Raw genomic sequence first — 19,618 nt, 5'->3', positions numbered from 1 at the left:
TCTATAATTAAACCATTATAATTAAATAAATTTAGCAATTCACTGGATATAAGATTAATGTACAAAAATAAATTCATTTTGCCATTACAAGCAAAATGCCATTGAAAAAAATGAAAGAAGGATATACAAAGGCTCTGAAAATATGAAATACCTAGGATATATACAATTAAAGTTTTTGAAAAAGAACTATAAACTGGAAAGTTCATGAAATGGAAAGTCAGATATTATAAAGAGGTCAAATCATTACAAAGTGATAGATTCAATACACCCCCAATTAAATCATGACTTTTTTTTCTTTTGGCGGAAAATAAGCTAATGGTAACATTTTTTGTGAAAATGCAGATGGGAAAATGAAGCCAAGAATACCCTGATGAATGAAAGCCAAGTTAGCATAGTAGATTTACTAGATATAAAAATGTACAAAGCTACATTATCAAGATGGTGTATTCTTGGTATAAGGATAGACAATTAGATAATAGAACAAAAGAGTCCAAAAAAAAAAAAAAAAAGATGAAGTCCAGAAACTGACCCACATATAAAAAGTGTTATTTCAGAGTAAGAAAACCATATTCTTCTCAATAAATAATGATCAGATAACTTTATGGACAAAAAAAAAAACAACTTGATCCTTACCTCATGCTATGTAGACAAATAACACCAGGTACACTGCAGATCTAAGTGTAAAAGTTAAACCAAAATTAGATTCTGAAAGATAACATAGAGTATGACTTGATTTCAAGTACTGGTAGAGCACTAATCACAAAGAAAAGGATTGATAAATTACATTACATACAACTAGAACTTATATTTATCAAAAGACACTATGTTTTTGTTGTTGCCTGGTACATTCTAATGAAATGTAAAACAGAGCAAGATATATATATGTACCCTGATTAACACAACAGACCTAGTCCTGAAATTAGAGTGACTTGCCGCCCCTGTTCACCCTGGCTGAGGAGTTTTCCAGGTGTGGGACTTTAAATGCGGAAAATAGGAATGTCCTCAACAAACTAGAGCAACAAATTTCTTTCCCTACTTGAAATGGTGCAGATGGATTAGACCTTCCCAAATGATTTTGCTTGCCCACTGGCTCACTTGAGCACTACAGATAAAAAATGATTCCTCTCCATTCAAGATGATCTTCCAGCCAGGACCACAGAGGTTTTCAGTTCAAATGTTGGGCCTTGTCCACGTGACTGTCAGGTTGGCATCAGCCAATGGACTCCACACTGCTTCCCCAACTCATTGTAGCCCCTCTGACCTCTTCCCTACACTGCAGCCAAGGAGATCTTTGAAAGTGAATTGGGAGCCACTGAAGGGAGGTAAGCCTAGAACACTTGAGGCACTCGTTGATCACATTTGCACTTTTAAAAGACACTTAAAGAGCAAAGAACAGAAGCCATAACTGGAAGATATTTGCAATACATGTATCAACAAAAGGTTTATATATCATACTATATAAAGATACTTCTGCAAATGAATAAGAGAACTATAGACAATCCAAGAAAACATAGGCAAAACTAATGAACAGGCCCTTCACTTAAGAGGATATCCAACTGGCTGATAAACATATAAATAGTGCTCAATTTCATTATTTATTGGTGAAATAAAAATTAAATCCATAGTGACACATTTTTATATACCCATCAGAATGGCAAAAATAAAAATGACAGTGTCAAGTGTGATATGGAGTTTTGCCGAAGATAATGACAAGAAAAGTATATGAAATGCTTATCACTGACAGTGGAAGTACAAATTGGCTTAACAACTTTGAAAAAGCACTTAGCGGTATCTACTAAAGTTGAACATATATGTACACTCTGTGATCCGGTCATTCTTTAAAAATTTTTTTTTAATGTTTATTTTTCAGAGAGACGCAGAGCACGAGTGGAAGAGGGGCACAGAGAGAGGGAGACACAGAATCTGAGCTGTCAGCACAGAGCCTGAGCCTGGGCTTGAGTCCACGAACCGTGAGATCATGACCTGAGCCAAAGTTGGACACTTAACCGAATGAGCCACCCAGGTGCTTCTGTAATCCAGTTACTCTATACTTCATTTTTGCAACAGAAATATATATATTTGCGCACCTAAACATGTATCCAAGTATGTTCATAGCAGCAAAAGATGTAAACAACCTAAATGTTCTTCAAAATAGAATAGACACATAAATTGTGGCAGACTTGTATAATAAATATCCTCTGAATATCTAAAAATCCTCTGACTTTCAGAATCTTCTACTTCTTATTCCTGTTTGAAAGTCCTATGTATATTTTTTTGTGTATGAATGGGATGCTTTTGGAGGGACAGTCGAAAGTTTCAAGGTGTTCTGAAAGGCATTCATGGCCCCAGATGGGCTAATCTCTTTTCATGGGTTGATTCAATGAATACTGGCTGGTATTTTTCAAAGAGCACTGATGGGTCTTTTAAGATGTTCTATGGAAAAATCTCATTCCAAATATATTTAGGTAACACTGCTAAATATAACCGGTCTTTTGAAGATAAGCATACTTAAGACTTTCATAGCACCCCTAATGTGCAGAATCAAGTGTTATTTTGGTCATTTTAGCATCCACAAAGTAGTTTAACAAAGGAATTGAAATCACCTTCCTCCAACTGTTTTTGATTTTTGTTTGTTTTTTTTTTTAAAGATACCTGATATTCTAAAGGACTGGTCTTTCTTGCAAAATATTTGGGAAACATTGATGTATAACAATTTTGGGTGTGGGGTCATTAAATGAATGATTATATGAAAAATACATAAGAATTCAGATGACTCAATTAATCAAAACTACTGAGTACAAAACCCAGGTATTAGCTGAAATCACTCTGCCTATGTTTATACACAATTGACTCAGTGCTCTCCTGTTTTTAAGAAATCCATTTCCTGCCCTAATATTCATTAGTTCACAGAAGTTTGCATTCTCATTGTTCATTTCTGGATCTGGACTTCTGCTTCCACTGAACTCTTGATCTAACTGACATTTCACCTGCCAAGAGTGTTCTCTTCCCTCTGTAGCATGTAAAACTGAATGTGTTCCCCTGCTTTAATCTCTCCTAGTCAATGCATGTGATAGACCTTACTGATGTTGAGTTTGACAGGATTTTAAGAAATGGAAAAGCAAACATCTTAAAACTTGTTGAGATCCTTGTTCTCAAAAGCCCTTCAGCTCCTTGATCACTAAAAATTTTTTCCCTGGCCACCTCTTGTCAAAGGTTCCTACTTCCTTGCATATGGCTCTGATTATTCTCTCCCTCCCTTCTTTTCAGAGTTTCTCTCTCTCCATACCACATTTCCTGCTTTTATCCTATGGAGAGTGGTTTAGTTATAACCACTTTTCATCTCTGACCTAGGATCTCACGTTCTATTCTTCAAGGACTTACTAAGCTCCATTCTAAACAAATTCCTTTTTTCTTTTTTTTCTTTTTTATTTCTACTGGTCAACAAGTATTAGTTGAGTATTTCCCATGTACCAGGCATATTGGTATCAATTTGACTTTTTATCTGGGTTGTAGCTCTGTACAATTACAACTTTCTCTCATCTCTCCTTCTTATCTCTAATAGTTTTATATGCACATGCAAAGGCCATCATTTAAAAATCTTTTTCATTGAACACAACACCTTTTCTTGGGATATAACTAAGAAATACATCACAAGGTGGAGAAAAATGTGTAGTCATCACATTCCCTGTGTACAATATTTAATCCTCCTTTAAGGTATAATAGCTCAAGTGTTTCAACCTCACCATTTTATATTTGCTATTGTTTGGCATGTGAACATAATGATTGTTTTCTTAACCATAAGACTGTTGAAAGTGTTTTATATTTGTTACTTTATCCGATTATCAATACCATGTACTCACATAGAAAGAGAGGGAAGACAAATCACTTCTTTCCATTTTGTCTTTCTCACCCCCTAGAAGTAAATAAGCACAAAGTTATATTTCTATAACCACTTTCATTTTGTGAGTTAGAAATTGTATTCTTGAGAATGTGTGTGATATTCATTCATGGATTTATTCATTCATTCTTTAACTCACCAAACATACACTGACTCCTACCAGGAACTATGCTGGGTAACAGATCATGAAATTAGTCAATGATGGTTTATTTTGGGGGTTTGTGGCTTCTCCCCTTTCGGAATGGTGACTTCACTAATTTTGGATGATCTTTTATCACTGAAACAAATGACAAAGCTCAAATAGAACAATGTATCTAGACACTTGATTGATAATAGCTTTAACTGAGAAAATTATTACTTAGGAGATTGATGCCTCTATGGGCAAAATATTCCTTCCCACATGACTATCTGTTGTTAGGTTGTTTGTATATTTCAGAATTCCTTAAAAGACTTAACAGAAGCAAAGACCATTGTATTAGACTGAGCTTTACTCCATGGGAAGGGAGCATCTATGAACTGAATTCTCTTCCAGGATAATGAAATTTCATGTGAGGCATTGGGTGTTCTGGGATTCAAAAAGGTTATCAGCCCAGCATTTATAATAAAAGTATTCCCTGCCTTTCCCTTGCATGCACTGGGAAGATGGGAGTGCTATCAGTTTGACATTTCTGTCAGAACTGGTATTTGAACCACTGGATGATTCTGACAAATGCCACTGCTGTCATTGGCTCAGTTTTAATTATACCTGACTGAAGCTTTCAATGGCAGCAGCAGCAGAAAACTTAATTAGTTGGAGTCTAGAGTATGAGCTGACTGGAGGATTCCCAAACAGTATACAGGCTCTCGGTGGAGAAGTGACCAAGTTTAAATCCCCACCCTTGGCAGGGAGCAGTCCTGGCTGGATAGTATTCAAAGCCTCTAAAAATTATTGATCAATTTAAATTGATTTTGAGATATATATTACACTTACATATTTGTTTTTCAAGTAAATCAGTGGTATATGAGAATAGGTAAAATAAACAAATACAAAGAGAAAAAGAAAAAGAAAACAGGCTTGTTTAGAAAACAACTATCTCCATGAGGACTGGAGTGTGTGTGTGTGTGTGTGTGTGTGTGTGTGTGTGTGTATCTATAAGTGGAAGCCTCTGTTCTAGAAGACAACAGAGCAGAATGAAATTAATGCCTCTAACACGTCTTACAAGTTCAATATTTGCTTTCAAGGTATAAATGTGATTATATTTTTTACTTTACATTCCCATAGAAATATGCATCATCAGCAAGCTGTGATGTCAAATTGCTAAGATGCAATTAAAAATTAGCATAACTCTTGCCTGCTAGTTGGAGAAAGGTTTCATTTCATTACGAGAAGTAGTCTCTTGTTGTCTTGTACAGTCTTACTGAGATCCTACTGGAGGCTACTACAACTCACCGTGCAACTCAGGGCCAGTTTACTCTACTTTTCAAATTACATGTGGGTTTGAGACTCCTCATTTGTCTTCACTCACACAGTCTAAGAGGTGCAGAAAGAGTTGTGTTGAATATTGAGTTTTGTCAGACATAAAGGATGATATTCTTCATTTTATAAATAAAATATGACAATGCTTGACAAGACTGACTGAACTTTTGTCTTGATGACTCAGCCAAGACTCAGGATCTTCCACTCTTGTCAGCTGTCTGGTTTGATTCTGCTGCCACTGTCACTGCTGCCTGTAAATCCAATGATGCCTCTGGAACAGAACATTATTGGATACTGATTGACTACTTGGGTAAAATAACAGCCTAAGGGGAATTTGACTTCTGAAGAAAGGCATGGCAGTGTCTGGCTTTGAAATTTTCTCAAGAGGGTTCCTAAGGGAATAGCTGTAAATTTCTCACTTTCAGGAATACTAAAATGGCCTAAGTTACTACTACTTGGCCTAAGTTAGCCTTATGGTACACTGGAGTCATTGACCTTTGAACAATATCTGGGTGGAGCCTTGTCTCAACATTTTTAGCAACTTCGAAGAAGTTACAAATCTTAAGATTGGTTGTAAAGTCTAGAAATATGACTTTCCAGGAAGAAAATTACTACTGAGTTATGTCCCTTAATATTTAGCAATATGGGAGCTAATTTTAAGCATTGTGTTTTTTTCCCCTGGGTACATTGTATCGGAATGTAGTGGTCTTTTTGAAGGCTGCTGTGATTAACTACTGAGTCTTGATCCTTTTATCAAAGTTTTCAAGGAACTCTTGTACCCCCACTTTCTGGACTATGAGGAACCAAAGTACGAAATAAAGCTGATGGTGTCCCTTTTCATCATCCCTTTGAAAATGGAGTGGAATTAAAATTGGTACTTAAAATTAAATGAGGTGAGGTTCCACGTATCAAGTAAATATAAAGTATTTAAAAGAAAATGCTACAGATGACAGAAAAGCACAAAAATTGTCCCTGACATGAATAATTCACTAATTCTTGGATGGTATAAGTCACCTACTAATGTGCATTACTTGCCATTTAATGGTGGCTGTATCTGAAGAAATATGGAAATTGGAATATTTTAATAACTTTCTATATGAAAGATGATGAGACTGCCTAAATGATTAAGAGGAAGATATGTTATAATGAACTAAAGCCACTCGAGTGTAAGGTAATTTTAATTCAAATCTCCATCTGCTTATGTATAATTAAGACTCATTTAACAAGTTAATGCCTAACAGAGAGAACTGATAAGTTTGGTATTAAAGATCTTAAGAGAAGTAAATTAAACTGTCGGGGTTGAACTGGTCCTTAGTTTTAATTTCTTACACCTGAAACTTGGTATGAATTTCAGGGTCCAGTTCTTTATTCTCACCATTCATTTAACTATGAAGTCAAGACAAAAGGGGAGGGAAAATTGAATTACCCTTTTTATATTTTAATTTTGGAGATTCCATCCTGTCTAAGGGGTGACAGCATCTTGACTGATATGAATATTTATACACTTCTTATTGCTCACTGTATAGCATCTATATGCCATTAAGATGGTGATTTCAAAGCCACAAAAATATTTATGCACAGTTGAGACTGGCAGCAAGGTTAAATAACCTCAGAAAATAAGGGGGAAGCCTTTAAAGTGCCAAAGGGACTGTTTTGATCTCTGGTGAATTTCATGAGCTCGTTGACTGCTCAAATTCCTACTTAAATATTTTTTTTCTACAGTTCCTGCCAAAGAAGGTCTAGCCATCATAAATATGGTGTCAACCTTTTTGTCTTCCAGCATGAAAATTTAATTCCCAGCGTACGACTCCTCATTTAGAAGGAGAAGATGAATGGATCTTCTATTTACATGCTTTTTAACATTTTCAGGACTAAATTCAAATGGTAGACTTGGAGACTCACCTAGCCTTCTTGACAGGATTCTCACTGAGAAAGTCATCGGTTCTCAGCAATGCTTGAGTAATGCCAGTGCAATGATGGGACCACAGAGCTGAACCTCAGTCTTCTTGCTGATTGTCAGCCATCACATATGGCTTTAGTCAGATAACCTAGAAGACAACTTAAGTCATAAGTTTCACAGTCACAGGTTAAATCATTAAAACTTTTTTAAGTGCTCTCAAGAAATTCATAGCTCTAATCTTCTTTTAATATGCCTGATTCATTTCTTATGACTCTATTGCTTCATTCTTTTATTTTATTGACTCTTTAAGGTCAAGTAATTTGCTCAAGTTCACAAAGTTTGTAGAGAGCTGAGCCTAGTATTTTGATTAATTTAGCATATTAATTTAGCATTTCACATTGCCTCTTAGATGAAATGTATACTCTTTCTTTCACACACATATGCTATTCACGCAAATACATATTTCTCTTTCTCTCTCTCTCTCTGTACATGTACTTGTATATACACACAATTGTATATGTGTGTGTATATCTATATATACACATAGATATATAGATATATATACACTCACACAATTGAAATATCCGTATATTAACAATGGCTCATTTTATCTTCCTTTACTTAGAAATATATTTTGGAAGGAAAATAAACATTTGTTAGAACTTTCAAACTATACATGAAAACAAAACCCACAAATTAAAGAAACTCTGATTATCCTTCTGGAAGTGTATCCTATTTGTGCTAAGAAGTGTGTAGAAAGCAGTGTCTCCAGCAAGTTTTCATCCATCAAGTTATTGAAAATTTGGCCAGCAACTTAGCATGTTCATGTTCAAAAGACCCATTCACCTTCAAATTGTTCCCTCAGTAATAGGTCTCCCTTGGCATATGTAGTCATTGCAACTGGAGATTCTTTTCAGAGAAAGCTCCTAAGGCAAATCATTATTTATTTTTCATACAATTGTACACTCCCATTTGTTGTTGAGAATGCAATTGTTAGTAACCTTCTGGAGGACATTTTAAGAATACAATTCAAAAGTCTTATAAGTGACATCATTCTTTAGCAGGCTTACTCCTGGTTATTTATCCAAAGGAAATAATCAAAGTAGTATCCATAGGAATATGAACAAGTGTGTTTACTGCATCATTTTTCATTATACCAGCAGCAAACAATAAGAGAAAGGGAAAAAAGGCAATAGTTAAATTAGTTATGGTTTATCCATGTAATAGATACTCTAAACACTGAAAGTGCTACATATACACACTTATTGGTGTAGATAGATATTTAAAGTGTATCATTAAATCAAACAGGACATAAACAGTTTGTATCCTAAGATCTTATTTTAAAAAGTCATACATATGTGTAGAAAGAGGTTTAGAAAGAGATTGTTTTAGGTGGGTTCTTCTGTTGCACTAAATGGAAGCTTTCTTAGGTTGGTATAATAATTATGATTCATCATGAACATACATATGAAGATAAGGGACATAAGAGATTTAATCATATAGCCAGTCCTCATGTTAAACTGAAGAAATTTTATTGCCAGTCCACTAAAAAAAAGCATGAAGTGCAATAGTCAAGCTTTATGGAGACAGAAACTAGATAGTCACAAGATTTTCCTATTTTGAGAATGCATAAATCTCTACTCTAGTTCTTTACCATTATAAAGACTATTTCTCTTTATCTCTGCGTATCTATTGGCTTCAACATCAGCTAGTAACTGATGATCTCCTCAATGTTCCAGTTCAAATTTTTAGCAAAATTTGACCGGCTTGATCACTATTCTTGTTTGGACAATGCTTACGTGCCGGATCACTTCTTAGGCATATGGCCGGTCTCAAGTTTGGATACCCTTGCGTTAGATGTCCACCCTCTGATCCAATTAGCTATGGTTAGGGGTGTGTGTTTTCATGGTACCAGGAGGTGACCTATGGGGAGAAAAAAACGACAATTCAATAGCAAAAAATCAAATACTTCAGTTAAAAATAGGCAAAGGACTTGAATAGGCATTTTCCCAAAAGAGATATACAGATGGCCAACAAGTACATGAAAAGGTGCTCAACATCCCTAATCATCAGGGAAATGCAAATCAAAACCATAATTAGATACCATCTCACACCTATTAGAATGGCTATCATCAAAAAGACAAGAGATAAGTGTTGGTAAGGACGTGGAGAAAAGGGAACACTTGTGCATTGTTGGTGGGAATGTAAATCAGTACGCCGCCATGGAAAACAGTATGGAGGTCCCCACCAACATTAAAAATACAACTGCCACACAATCCAGCAATCCCACTTTTGGGTATACAGTTGACCCTTGAACAACACGGGTTCGAAATGCACAGATTCACTTATATGTGGATTGTTTTCTGATAAGTACAGTAGAGAACTATAAATATTTTCTTTTTCTAATGATTTTCTTAATACCATTTTCCTTTTGCTAGCTTACTTTATTCTAAGACTACTGTATATAATTCATAAAACATACAAAATATATGTTAATTGACTGTTCATGTTATTGGTAAGGCTTCTGGTCAAGAGTAGGCTATTAGTAGTTAAGTTTTGAGGAGTCAAAAGTTATATGCAGAATTTTGATTATGTGGGAGTTGGTGCCTCTAACTCTGACATTGTTCAAGGCCAAGTGTATATGCAAAGAAAATGAAACCACTATCTGGAAAAGATATTTTCACCCTTATGTTCATTGCAACATAATTTGCAATAGCTAAGATATGGAAACGACGTAAATCCATTGATGGATGAATGGATAAAGAAAATGTGCTATATGTATACAATGAAATGTTTTTTCAGCCACAAAATGAAGGAAGTCCTGCCATTTGTGACAACATGGTTAGAGCTTGAGGGCATTATGCCAAATGAAATAAGCCAGCCAGAGAAAGACGAATACTGTATGATTTCACTTATATGTGGAATTTAAAAAAGCCAAACTCCTAGAAACAGAATAGAATGGGGGTTGCCACAGGCTCAGGGTAGGGGAAAATGGGGAGATGCTGGTCAAAGGGTACAAACTTACAGCTATAAGATGAATAAGTTCTTTGGATCTAATGTGTAGCATGATGACTATAATTAACAGTACTGTATTATATATTTGAAAGGTTCTAAAAGAGTAGATTTTAATGTTCTTACCACAAAAAATGGTAATTATGTGAGGTGTTGGATATGTTAATTAACCTTATTGTGGTGATCATTTGGCAATATATACATGTATAAAATTATCATAAATGTATACCTTAAACTCATACAATGTTATATGTCAATTGGCATATCTCAATGAAGCTAAAACAATTTAAATAGGGAAAGAACAATCAGGGACATTTTTCTAAATTGTTGGGCACCAAACTGAGTTGTGTACTTACTAAAAATAAGTATTTCTTATAATCCTAGGATTCTCTGAACTGGCATGAACAATTAGTACTGTAATGAAATAAATTCTGCCAATTTTTAAAAAATATCAAGCACTGGTAATTATGTGGAACATTGAGAATTCTTATACAGTGCTGGTTGGAATATAAATTTTTATAATTACTTGTTTCACATCTGTAAAACTGAACACATATATAATCTAAGACCCAGTAATTCAACTTCTAGGTATATGCGCAATAGAAATGTTTGTATCATGTATACAAGAATGTTCATAGTATTATTTGTAATATTCAGGAATTGGAAACAAACCAAGTGTTTCTCAACTATAGAGTAGATATAAATTGTGGTAATCTCACAACAGAATACTACACAGTGATGAAAATGAACTGCAAATACACATAACACCACGGATCAATCTCACTGACCAAATGTTGAATAAAAGAAGCCAGACCTGAAGAATATATACTCCCATTATACAAACTTCAATAATAGGCAAAATTAATCTGTAGTGTTAGAAGCCTAGATGGTGTTAACAGTTGGAAAGAAGGGAGGAGTAATATTTGGGAAGTGGATTCTCGAGTGCTGGCCATGTTCTATCTGATGGCGGTATACAGGTGGGTCTATTTTGAAATAATTATAAATTATTTTTTCTATGAATTTTCTATGTGTGTTCTACTTTGGCACAAAAATTTTAAATATAAATCATTAGGAAATAATTTTAAAAAACTACTTGGAAATATTGATGCCATAGACATTCTGAAGCTTAGCTTGTTCTGTATAGGTCCACTATAAGACTGTCAGTGGTTACTTTTGATGGCCATAGATGAGTTTCTTTTAAAAGCAGTCCTTTATTCCAAATGTTTCTCCCCTTATAGACTCCCTAATGCTGTCAAAAGTGGTTACCTTACCCCATATTCTTTGTAATCATCAATGCTCCCTTAGTGGACAAGTGGAACAACTTAGCAACTGTTTTTTAAAAAATAATGATTTTGACATGCACTTAATCCTAAGCACCTACGGATGATATACTGTATGCCCACATTACTAAGGTCTCATTTTCCACCTTCAAGGAGGGCATGAATATGGTCATACATAAACAGGAAAGTAACTTTAACCTAGAATCTTATTTGGGGGTCTGTTAACTGAGACCATATCTAGTACCAAGGACAGTATCGGTTCGAGTCAAAGCAGAATAGAAATTGCTTTAAATAAGACAGAGAGTTTAATACAGGGAAACCATCAAGGGAGAGGTAAAAGTCAAGAATGAGATAATCTACAAATTAGAAATAGTGGGAAGCCACAAACATTCCTGGGCAAGTGTTCCAGGTGTTCAGTGGTTGGTGTCCTTGGAATCTGGAGCCTTGGTTGGCTTGTCTGCGGGGAGCTGTAGCCATGAGGAGGTGAGCTTCTGAGGCAGAGAGAAAGGAGCCAGAGGTCAATCAAGGTAGAGGTTCAGTGCCTCCTGTTTGTTTTCCAAGACCCTGGGTTGGGGCTCGGTGGGTGGGTTCACATGGTCACATGTTTTTGTAAAATTTGTAAATTTAAGATATTGTAACTGTCATCAGTTCAGACTACTGCTTGTTATTCACTCAACTTTCTTTTCCATTTCCCCTCATGTCCCTGACATGGTGATAGACTTACCATGGACATTTTGGAGCTCAGACTAAATTGACATCTGGGGCTCACAGGTGAATTACACTATTACTTATGTAATGTACATAATATGTATATTATTTATTAAATAGATGTTAGTATATGAAAAATATATTAACATATAATTACTTAATATATATTAAGTACACATTAATATATATCATGTTATTTCTAGCTGTCCTGGCATAGGAATCATTAGTAGAAATACCCTCTATCCTAACTCTCCATGACATATTATGCAAAAGAGAAGGGCTAGAGCTCATATTGAGTTGGGAATTCGTCCTACACTTCTTAGCAGGTAAAGTATATGAAGAGTGGAGGAGAAACAAGCTTTAAAATATACAGAGTTCGAAGCAAATCTAGGGTAAATTTTTCAAAGTTTTTCAGCTCATTTATGGAAGAAGCTTGAAAAAACCTTTCCCAAATTTCACAATAAGCCTAAAAATTTATTTGACATTACCAATATAGGTTGAGAAGATGAAATGTTTTAAACTATCAGAAATCAAATTTTGATCAACTATGATAAGCAAAGATTGAATTATATTTCTAGTCTCTCTATACAAATAATCAAAAAATATTTCTCATGAAAAGAGGGATCTAAGAGTAGGCAGCCAAAAACACAGGAGAAATAGGTATTAAACATACATGTTTGGCAGATAATAAAATATTAATTAAAAATTTTGTGATATTTGTAAGCTTCTCAAAATTTGTGGTTGTTTGTATTTTCTTTTTATAGTCTAATACTTAATTTTGTGCCTAATTTTGAGCTCATAATTTTTAATTTACTTTTTAAAGTAGAACCTCTGAATGTTGAAGCCCCACAAAACCTGGCTATTTCCCTGGAAGGAGGAAATTGCCATGGCTTTCCCTTCCCTTCTTCCTGTCTTCCTCTCTCCTGTCACTGCTGACACTGACCGAGTCCAGCTGACATGAGAGCTTGGACATATAGTCCAAAGGATTCTCCAGAGTAGGGGAAGGGAAATGCACTAGGAGGCAAAGAGGCCCAAAATGTCACAGCAAGGAAGGAAGGAAAATATGTTCTTTTATATTCTGTTGGTAGGAGTTGAAATTGGGCCACCGTTGTGGAGGGTAGTATTTATGAGAGTAACCATCAAAATCACAAATGTACCTACCCTTCGACCCTGCAACTGCACTTCTAGAAACTTATCTGAGATATACTCATCCATGCAGGAAATTATATATTTATATGGTTATTAAGACACTGATTGCAGTAGTTAAAGATTAGGGACAATCAAAATAAATGGGGGAGAGATGAATACATTTATGGTATATCAATACAATGTTAATACTATTCCCTTTTTTAGGTTTATTTATTTATTTATTTTGAAAGAGAGAGAGGGTAGGGGAAGCAGGGGAGGGGCAGAGAGAGAGAGAAGAGAGAGAATCCATTGTCAGTGCAGAGCCTGACACAGGGCTCGGTCTCACAGATCGTGATATCAGGACATGAGCCAAAACCAAGAGTTGGTTGCTTAACTGACTGAGCCACCCAGGCACCCCAATAGTATTCCCTTTAAAAAGGAGGAGAACAGGGGCACCTGGGAGGCTCAGCTAGTTAAACGTCTGACTCTTGGTTTCGGCTCAGGTCATGATCTCATGGTTTGTGAGATCAAGCCCTGCAATGAGTCCTCCATGCTGAGCATGGAGTCTGCTTGGGATTCTTTCTCCCCATCTCTCTGCCGTTCCCTGACTTGCTCTCACTCTCTCTCTTAATATATATCCCTCACCCCCGTGACACTTACTAGGTTCCTATTCACTGCTCCTCTCCTGGTAACCAGGCTTTCGTGGGTCTAGGTAAAGGAAAGAAACCCAGAGGATGGTACCATTGGTGCCCCCAACATAGATTCATCCAGTCACTGTCTTCTATTCTGAATTCCATCCCTGCTTTTTAAATTGCCAATTAGACATTTCTTTTTGGGTTGTCTTACTGGCACCTTAAAATCAACATACCCAAGACTGAATTGTTCACCTTTTCTTCCAGAACATGTTTCTCATGTCAAGCATGTTCTGAGTGGGACCATAATTTACTCAGTAACACAACCAGAAACAGGGACAACATCCTCAACTTCTTCCTCTCTCTGTTTATCTCCTATTCTGTATCTTGTCATTTCCCAAGACCTGGCTATTCTACTTTCCTAATAGGATTGCCAGATAAATTACAGGGTCCTTAATTAAATGAAAATTTCAGATGAACTAGATTTTTTAATGTAAGTATGTCTCCAATGAATAGTTATATTTAAAAAGTTATTCACTGATTTTCTGAAATTCAAATTTAACTGGGGTTCTGTATTTTACTTGCATCTCTAATCTGCATCTCTAGTTCCTATCATCTGTCAAATCCCCTTTTTGGCCCTTTGTTCAAGTTCTTTTCTCTTCCATGTCAGTGGAACAGTCTTCTGACTGGTTGTCCTTCCTCCAAATGTTTCTCCATCCAATATAAGGGCTAAATTTCTAATAGATGGATCTTTTTAAGACATAAAATTGATTAACTCCCCCCATTTCTTTCAATATGAAACTCTCATGACCTGGCTCCTGCCTAACTCTCCCACCCTTTATGACTTAAATTCCAGTCATACTTCATGTGAGAAGCGAGCCAGTATGTCTGCTGGATGACCCACACTGACTTCACCCCAAGTAGCTCCACCACAAGTTTTCTCGTGCCAGCAGGCCTGTACCCTCACCTGCAAAACTGAGTGTTACCCAAATGGTGCACAAACCTGTCGCCTTCCCATCTTCTCTATAAATATACAAGGTTCTGCAGATCTAAGCCATTCTAAATCACAACTCCTTAATATTCTAGAATGTATAATGCAAATGCAGTCTTTCAGAGGGTGATAACCATCATGAAAAATGGCTTTTTTTTTTTTTTTGGTGAATAATGGAAAGAGTGGGTAGGCATTATTTTACACCAATGAATTACTTTCTTATTTTCCCTGTTGAAAATGTCCTTATTTGCTTCACAGGCAGATGATGCGGTTTACCTAAGATAGCTCCAAAACAACTGTGGTATGGGTGCAACAAAAGGAAATTTGGAATAAAACATTTTATTATTTATTGCCAATTTTTAGAATGTTAGGAATAAAATGGGCCTCAGAGATCATTTATTCCAATATTATCATTTTACAGATGGGAACATGGGGACTCAAATAAGGGATCTAACTTGCTCAAGATCACAGAAATGATGAGAACTGTCCCGTGGATGAGTCATCATTCAGGGTTATGAGGGCAGGGAGGGCTTCCCTAAGGTGGTGGCAGCCCATAGGAACCTTTACCCCTCTTAACCCTCCTGTGTTCCTCACCGGCTCCATCACTCTGTGCTGATTTCTTGATACAGTCAGATTTCATGAATTCATACTTCATCTCCCCAAGACGTTTATTAATGATTCATGTAAAGCAGGTAACACACTGAACATCGTAGTCTCTCAAACACATTTCCTTCTCTTAAGTGTTTTATACCGTTTCTATTTTTTTGTGCCCTCCATCTGATTGATTTTCTGATTAGGGTCCTGTTTCAAAAAAAGAAATCAGGCTAAATTAAATGGATGCAAAAAGAAAGCTATGCTATATTCGCTGACCCTACCATGATGAGAACATCAGGATAGGGCTGGCGTATGGAAACATTTGAGTAGGCTTTGTTTCCTCGAGTGCCTCACAAACATTCCAAGATACGCTGGCCAGTTGCATCCCATTGAATCTATTCCTATCACCACCAAAAAGGTGAAGTTAAATAAGTGTCTTGGTTTATTAAATTTCTGGTTCAAACACATTTTGGGTTTGAATAGCTACCATTGACTATGCTTCCTATTAAAACACCAGGCTGTAAAGACTAATGACAGGCCCAAAAATGGATATCCAAGAGGTTTTTTACAACAGTGGCACATTCTGATCATGGACGTGGCAAGCAGCACAGTAGAAAGGGGTGATAATAAATTTGAAGCAGAATGTAGTTATGTACTGGCTAGCCAGGACAAAAACAAAATCTACCATCATAATTCCCCACCACAGACAACAGGCAATTAAAAAAATAGGCTGATCAATAAAGTGGAACCAAATGAGAAAGCCAGCACATTTGATGACACAAAGAAAATGGTGGCAGGTGTCTGGACTTCTGTTTGAGGCAGAACTTGTAGATTTTAGTGAACAAATTGCTATTACTTCTAATGTCCATTTTTAATTAACATGGAGGCTGGAAATAGTGGAAGGAAGAGAAACTTCGCGGGCAGACTATCACAAGCTTGCATCCGGAATCTATTGCTTAGTAGCTATGGGATTCACGGCATATTAGCCAGTTTGTTCACCTGTAAGTTAAAATAATAGCTAATATCTGTTGAGTCCCCACTCTGTGCCGGCACTCATCTAGCTTCTTTATACGTGTCAACCCGTTTAATTCTCAACGTATGAAAAAGGCTATAATTATCTCCCCTGTACCAAGCAGCAGCAAGCTTAAGTAACTTGCTGAAGAATACAAACCTAGTAAGTGGCAGAGCCGGGAGGCAGTAAACCCGTAGTGAATATTAATAAGTTAAAAGCATGTAGTGGGATACTGAATAACAGGCCGGGCGCTAGCTTATTGATGGCCCATGAACCCAGAAGCCATGCTTTTTTTGCAGTACAACACCATCGAGTAGGATGTGTAAAGAATGCATGGCACCCAAAATTCTGAGCAGCTGTTATTTGGTAAAACGGAAGAAATGCCAGAAGGACATATGTGGCAATGGTTACTCACCGTGCAACACACTATACTCATGACGGACACATTACAGGAAAAAAAAATATTAGACACTACTGGGTAGAAAGCCAAGTGAGTGTTAAGGCAATACCATCTTTGAGTGTTTAGAAATAAGAGTGGCTGCTGGCAATGGCTAGGGAAAAATCTCCCGAGAGATGGGAAGATGTGAAATAAACACCGGAGGGATGAACAAGGAGAAAACAGAAGGTTTTGTCTAATATGCAAAGCACCACAAGCAAAGAGTGGAGTTGGAAATGGGAATGGCATCAAGTGGGGCTGCCTTGTACACTGACCGTGAAAAGGCCAGTACATTGGCTAAAAAGGGCAGCACACTTGGGTGGAAACAGCAAAAAGCAAAAGAACAAACAAATCTCAAAGCGCTCCTCAATAGGTGACTATCATGGTCAATCATTTTTGTCAGTGCCCTCTAGTAGTCAGTATTCACTGAAACTCTGAAACTATATCATGCATATTTATAGGAGGAAATGGTTTGTTCTATCTAAAGTTTAAGTCCTTTAATGTACTTCCAAAGACATACATTTTGAAAAATAGTGACAGAAAACTGAAGAAAGAACAAAACTTCAAATAAGTAAGAAATAATTTGCTTGGGGAAATATTTTTTTTTACTGTTTTTTTTTAATAAGTGAATTAGTTGGTGAACTTGTAGTGTTCAACTTTAGTAACTGAAAATTAATAAAGTTATTTAATAATAATTATGCTGTTATATTAATTATATTCCATCAATTATATTGATTTAAAAATTTTTAATGTTTTTATTTATTTTTGAGGCAGAGAGAGAGAGAGAGAAAGAGCATGAGCTAGGGAGGGGCAGAGAAAGAGGGAGACACAGAATCTGAAGTAGGCCCCAGGCTCTGAGCTGTCAGCACAGAGCCCAATGTAGGACTTGAACTCATGAATCACAAGATCATGACCCGGGACAAAGTCAGACACTCAACTCACTGAGGCCACCCAGGTGCCCCTTGTATTAATGATTATTAATAGAAATAGAAAAATAATGGATATTAACTAATGGTAGAGTATAATAAATTAATAGAAAATGAATTAAAATTGAAAGAATATTAGTTTGAAGGAACATCAAATTATTCATCTGCCCAAGACACAGGTTTCCTGAGGTCTGAGTTAGAAGTCTTTCTTGGAAAGACATGCGAGATCAGGTGTGTAGCAGGTTGAGGTTAAATTATGGAAGTCTTTAGATAACACGCTCAGGCACTTAGATTTTATCCCATGCTCAGGAAAAGACCTGTTGAAGTAATTAGGCACGAAATAGTGACAGTCTAGCCAAAAGGTGATTTAGGGTACTTGACACATTTTAAAGAAAAAAATAACACTGCTTTGTGACTGACCAGATAAAAGGGAAATTCAAGAAGACATAGGTGGTAAGTAGGAAGGAGCAGCTGAACAATGGCACCCATCACAAAACAAAGAATTTGAAGCAGAAAGCAGAAGCTCACTGGAGGGATAAAAAGATTGGTTCAGGTGGAAAATTTAGACACACCAATAAGACAAGGATTAAATCGGCACGTAGCTATGGGAAGGATATGTTAGAGGAGTCCTCCCACAGCCCACATGTCTTCATAGAAGGACAGTCGGCACAAGATAAAATGGTAACAATAGACTTCTTCCTGGCATGCGGTGAAGAAATGCCCAGCGAATATACATTGTTTTCCACCTCCTAGGTCATTCACATGCGGATCCTAGCACCAATTTCTGTCACATCTTGAATAAAAAAAAGCAATAAAACTATGGAATTTCAAAGCTAAGCCTAAGTAAAATATTTTCCTTCTTCATATTCACATATTTCTTTGGAACTGAAATAAAATATCCCACATATAACAAATTATTTTTCTTTGCTGAGCAACAGATTTATTATTCATTGACTAAAAAACATGTTTAGCACAAAGATATGTTACGTAGAAAGATAAAAACATAACACTTTCAGATTTTCACTGATTTTTGAAAAAGACATTTCTCAACTTGTAGAATGTATAAATACAGACATGAAAAATACCAACATCACATTTTTTAAAAATTGGCAAGAACATTTGGCTTTAATAAAAATAAAAGTAAGCTGGTAACTTTGGAAATACTGCGTTATGAGATGTGTCCATGTTTCTTCTGGAAAAATCTACATGTTGGTTTCAAGTCACATTTATCTATAGGAGTAATCTGAATGCAGTGAATATTAAAGCCCAGTTATGTCAAGAAGATAAACAATAATGACAGGCATTAGGTCAGGAAAAAGCTGAGCTCTTAAGATCAACATTCTTATTTTAAAAGCTCTAGGTACGTTCGGAGTAATCTTGTCGATTGTATTAACAATGGCTAAAGCTGGAAGTGATGAAATTCTCAGTTGCCTTAGGTTGCTATTACTATCACTACCTTAAAATTTTTGAGTCTAGCTTTTCATTATATGTAATTAAGATTCATTTTTTCCCCATCTATGTAATAGCTTTTCAGGAGATAAGAACTTGGAAAGGTAGAAGAGTAAGGAAAACAGTAACAAAAGGACCAATACGTGGAGGAGAGAGATAAATACAATAATTTAACTCAACTAGCATTCATTATTAT

The sequence above is a fragment of the Acinonyx jubatus genome, chromosome B4 (genome assembly GCF_027475565.1).
Source record: "Acinonyx jubatus isolate Ajub_Pintada_27869175 chromosome B4, VMU_Ajub_asm_v1.0, whole genome shotgun sequence".
NCBI lineage: Eukaryota > Metazoa > Chordata > Mammalia > Carnivora > Felidae > Acinonyx > Acinonyx jubatus.
The sequence above is the reverse complement of the archived record's forward strand: the minus strand, read 5'-3'. Positions refer to the sequence as shown.